Genomic DNA, 5,299 nt, shown 5'->3' with positions numbered 1-5,299 from the left:
TTATTTTTCAAAGGATAAACCTCTCTCACTTTAAATTGATATGAAATCTGTTAAAACATATATGAGAATTTGAAAACTTATTAAATTCATTTCAAATGAAACTCTTTCAAAAAATGCAACAACACATTGAAATGTCAGTTTCACATTTTTTGTCCACAGCTCATCTACAAATAGCTATTTCAATTAGTATCTAACTGAAATAGCATTTCAACTCTTTCAAAAAGCATTGCAATCATTTTCATAAATATATAACACTTCCACCAGCTAAAATGATCCGGTTTCACCACATTGAAATATAAATTTCACATATCTTGCACAAACCATTACACTTAAATTAGTTTAACAACTCGTAACACCACATTGAAATATATTTCTAGAAAGTAATTACATATTTTTCAGGAAAGTAATTTCACATATTTCAATACATATCTCACTGATATAACAAGTTACAGATGTGACAAATAGCAGTTTCATATTTTTCAGAAAAGTAATTTCATATATTTTCACAGAAATTAGTTTCACAACTTGTAACAACACATTTAAATATATTTCAGGGAAGTAATTTCATATTTCCCAATACACATCTCACTTAAATAACAAATACCAGATAAGAGAAACAACAGTTTCATATAATTCAGAGAAGTAATTTCATATATTTTCCCAGAAATTAGTTTCACAACTTGCAACACCGCATTGAAATATATTCCAGGAAAGTAATTTCTCAATACATATATCACTGAAATAACAAATGACAGATAAGAGAAATAGCTGTTTCATATATTTCAGAGATATAATTCCATATATTTTCACAGAAATTAGTTTTGCAACTTGCAACAACACATTGAAATCCCAGTTTCACATTTTTTTGCACATCTCAACTACACATAGCTATTTCAATTCAAATCTCACTGAAAATCATTCCAATCTCACTCAAAATCATTACAAATCTCACTGAAAATCATTCAAATCTCACTTCGACATACTGAAGTAATCCAGTTTCACCAGATTGAAATATAAATTTCACATTGTGCCACAAACCATTTCACATTACTTTGTTTCACAACTAGCAACACCGCATTCAAATATATTACAGGGAAGTAATTTCATAGATTTTGGTCTCTTTCAAAAAACTACAACACATGCTCTCTGTCACAAACATTCAAAAATCCTGAAATTGAAGTAGCAGAGGAGGCCGACGATCTGGTGGTAAAGAAACATAGAGTGTTCAAATCATGCTAAATAAATCAGAAATCGTGAAATACATATGGAGAGAGGTTAGGGGAGACGGGATTCATTACTCACCAGATCCGCTGGTAGTCAGGCTTGGTGTCGCCGGATCCGGCGACAACCTTGCGTGATGACCCGTCATGGTGCCCGTGCTGAACGGAGACACCAACGGCGACCACGGCTGCCGGTGGACGGGCTTCTGGTTGGCGGGATCGAGGAACCTCGCCGGATCAGCCACCCCCCGACGGCCAGTGGATCCGGCCCCCGCTCCACGTCGGCCTCATGGTACCGCCGCGCCGCCGCCGGCCTTCTATGTGCCCCCCGTGGTAGGTGCCGGCGGTGGAACCCTGAATCCGGTGCCGGATGTTGCTGGAGAAGGCGGATCTCGCGGCGGCCATAGCCGGGATTTACGACGGAGCCCCATGGAACGAACTGACGAGAGATGGGGTGGGGAGAAAGGAGATCGATGCGGGAAGGAGACAGCGGCGTGGGGTTGATATCCTCTCTTTCGTGGGGCCCATCACGTATTTGCAGTTGTATACAGCTTGTATCCTGGAATCTGAGGTGAAAATAAAAAACTAGTAGGGTCCACCCGCACGGATATAGAAGCACCGAGGGATGGTGGATTGAGCACCGGTACATCCCGCTCCGGTAAAAAAACTTATTCGAGGCGGGGAATATCTGCGTCGCATGCATGCGCCTGCGCTGCGCTGCTCACCTTCTCTTCTCCCTTTTTTTCCCTCATCAATAAAAAAAAGAAAAAGAAAAACCTGACGCCTCTTCCCCGGTCGGCATCGCTCCACTGCATTGAGACCGGGACGGACGACGTCGCTGTGCATACGCGGTACGTGTGCCGTGCCGATGGAGAGCACATGTTTCACGGCCGTGCAACAGCCATCGCTGAATGTGATTCGTCCGATCCGAGCTGCCGCCTGCCCGCAGGGTCTCTGTCCGTCGCCATCCTCGCGCTCGCTTCCGTGCGCGACTCTGCATGCGGCATGCCACTCCGCTAGCTCCTTCCTCCCGCCACCGTGCCGGCACGGTCGTTCCTCAGCCGTATCTATCCATCAGGCAACCCTTCTCTTCCGCGGACCCCTCCCTATCCTACCCAATCCACACGCACACACACTAGCCAACGGCACGCACCGACGCACGTACGCCTTAAGTTCAGCCCGATCTTCTACGTGGCCATTCCACACACGTGCTCGAAGGTCAGAATCATGGCGCTCATGGCCTCTCTTCAGCTCGATTCTACCGTGGCAGTGCTCTGCCTCGCCTTCGTAGCCTCTTGCATCTTCCTCGTTGCTAGAAGCCGCAAGGCCGGCGCACGCGGATCACCGCCACCTTCGCCTCCGGCGCTGCCCGTCATCGGCAACCTGCACCAGCTCGGCCGGGGCCGCCACCACCGGAGGCTGCAAGCCCTCGCGCGGCGTTACGGCCCGCTCTTCCTGCTCCGCCTCGGCTCCGTGCCCACCGTCGTGGTCTCCTTGCCCTCCCTGGCCGAGGCCGTGCTCAAAACCCAGGACCACGTCTTCTGCAGCCGGCCGCAGCCGCGCACCGCCCGCGGCACGCTCTACGGCTGCCGCGACATGGCCTTCAGCCCCTACGGCGAGCGGTGGCGCCAGCTCCGCCGCATCGCCGTGCTGCACCTCCTCAGCGCGAAGCGGGTCGACTCCTTCCGCTCCCTCCGGCAGCAGGAGGTCATGGGCTTCGTGGAACGTATCCGCGCCGGCGCCCCGGAGGGAGCAGTCAACGTGACCGAGCTCGTCATCAGCCTGACCAACACCGTCATCTCCAAGGCGGCGTTCGGGAACAGGCTCGGCGGCGTCGACCCAGGGGTGGTCCGCCAGATGATGAAGGAGCTCACCGAGCTGCTCGGGACCATCGCCGTTAGCGACGTGTTCCCGCGGCTCCGGTGGGTGGACTGGGCGACGGGGCTCGACGCGAGGATCGGTAGGACGACGGCTGAGCTCGACAGTGTCATCGAGAAGACGCTCGCGGAGCACGAGGGGAGCCGAGCAAACGACGGTGAGGAGGTGCATGACCTCCTGGACGGCTTGCTCTCGATCTTCAAGGATGGTGATCAGGGGTTTAGGCTGGACCGGACTGATGTCAAGGCGCCCATCTTGGTAATTCGATTAAGAACCACGGCCTACTACTCTGCTACTCCCTCCGTAAACTAATTCGATCAAGAATCACTATAGTGATCTAAACGCTTTTATATTAGTTTACAGAAGGAGTACTGTTGTAACCTAGCACCACTAGCAATAGCCCACGTGTTAACACGATCGATCCTTCTCCACATTGCAGGACATGTTTATAGGAGGCACGGACACGATCTATAAGGCGATAGAATGGACGATGGCGAGCTTGTTAAAAATCCAACAGAAATGGAGAAGGTGCAAGCAGAGGTGAGACAAGTTGCTGCCGGTACGCAGGGAGGAGTGCTTGAGGAGGAGCTGGAGAAGATGAGCCTCCTCCACGCTGCCATGAAAGAAGCACTACAGCTACATCCGCCCATACCCCTCTTCCCGCACGAGTCGATTCAGAACACCCGGCTGCACGGCTACGACATCCCAGCCAAGACCCGGATCATGATCAACGCATGGGCGATCGGAAGGGACAGCGAGTCGTGGGAGGACGCCGATGAGTTCCGGCCAGAGAGGTTCATGGACAGGGCCATGGACTACGGCGGTAATGTGACGCCCCCGATTTAATCGTACACTAATCATACACGCAAACGTGTACGATCAAGATCAGGGACTCACGGAAAGATATCACAACACAACTCTACAAATAAAATAAGTCATACAATCATCATAATACAAGCCAGGGGTCTCGAGGGCTCGAATACAAGAGCTCGATCATACACGAGTCAGCGGAAGCAACAATATCTGAGTACAGACATAAGTTAAACAAGTTGCCATAAGATGGCTAGCACAAACTGGGATACAGATCGAAAGAGGCGCAAGCCTCTTGCCTGGGATCCTCCTAACTACTCCTGGTCGTCGTCAGCGGGCAGCACGTAGTAGTAGGCACCTCCGGTGTAGTAGGAGTCGTCGTCGAAGGTGGCGTCTGGCTCCTGGGCTCCAACATCTGGTTGCGACAACCAGGTAGGAGGGATAGGGGGAAAAGAGGGAGAAAGCAACTGTGAGTACTCATCCAAAGTACTCGCAAGCAAGGAGCTACACTACATATGCATGGGTATCAAATGGAATAAGGGTATCATATGTGGACTGAACTGCAGAATGCCAGAATAAGAGGGGGATAACTAATCCTTTCGAAGACTACGCTTCTGGCAGCCTCCGTCTTGCGGCATGTAGAAGAGAGTAGACTGAAGTCCTCCAAGTAGCATCGCATAGCATAATCCTAACCGGCGATCCTCTCCTCAATGCCCTGTTAGAGAGCGACCACCGGGTTGTATCTGGCACTTGGAAGGGTGTGTTTTATTAAGTATCCGGTTCTAGTTGTCATAAGGTCAAGGTACAACTCCAAGTCGTCCTGTTACCGAAGATCACGGCTATTCGAATAGATTAACTTCCCTGCAGGGGTGCACCACATAACCCAACACGCTCGATCCCATTTGGCCGGACACACTTTCCTGGGTCATGCCCGTCCTCGGAAGATCAACACGTCGCAGCCCTACCTGGGCACAACAGAGAGGTCAGCACGCCGGTCTAAATCCTATGGCGCAGGGGGTCTGGGCCCATCGCCCTTTGCACACCTGCACGTTGCGAACGCGGCCGGAAGCAGAACTAGCCCCCTTAATACAAGAGCAGGCTTACGGTCCAATCCGGCGCGCGCCACTCAGTCGCTGATGTCACGAAGGCTTCGGCTGATACCACGACGTCGAGTGCCCATAACTGTCCCCGCGTAGATGGTTAGTGCGTATAGGCCAGTAGCCAGACTCAGATCAAATACCAAGATCTCGTTAAACGTGTTAAGTATCTGCGAACGCCGACCAGGGCCAGGCCCACCTCTCTCCTAGGTGGTCTCAACCTGCCCTGTCGCTCCGCCTCAAAGTAATAGTCGGGGGCCGTCGGGAACCCAGGCCCACCACTACCTGGATGGA

At 51.1% G+C, this 5,299-nt stretch overlaps 1 long non-coding RNA gene and 1 pseudogene across 2 annotated transcripts; one reads left to right on the top strand and one right to left on the bottom strand.

Annotated features, from left to right (window-relative positions):
* Positions 1-948: 948 nt before the first annotated feature.
* LOC125516156 (uncharacterized) lies at positions 949-1,697 on the bottom strand. The gene is made up of 2 exons (XR_007287255.2): positions 1,303-1,697; positions 949-1,200 (listed from the first exon to the last, which is right to left on the bottom strand). It is a non-coding gene; the product is annotated as an uncharacterized LOC125516156 (long non-coding RNA).
* A 612-nt stretch (positions 1,698-2,309) lies between these two features.
* On the top strand, positions 2,310-4,952 carry LOC125516148 (cytochrome P450 71A22-like; annotated as a pseudogene). The gene is made up of 2 exons (XR_015603535.1): positions 2,310-3,356; positions 3,538-4,952. The product of XR_015603535.1 is annotated as a cytochrome P450 71A22-like (transcript).
* The last annotated feature ends 347 nt before the right edge of the window (positions 4,953-5,299 follow it).

Source organism: Triticum urartu, chromosome 1A, assembly GCF_056163025.1.
Source record: "Triticum urartu cultivar PI428250 chromosome 1A, HENAU_Tu73, whole genome shotgun sequence".
In the NCBI taxonomy this organism is placed as follows: domain Eukaryota; kingdom Viridiplantae; phylum Streptophyta; class Magnoliopsida; order Poales; family Poaceae; genus Triticum; species Triticum urartu.
The sequence above is the reverse complement of the archived record's forward strand: the minus strand, read 5'-3'. Positions and strand labels throughout refer to the sequence as shown.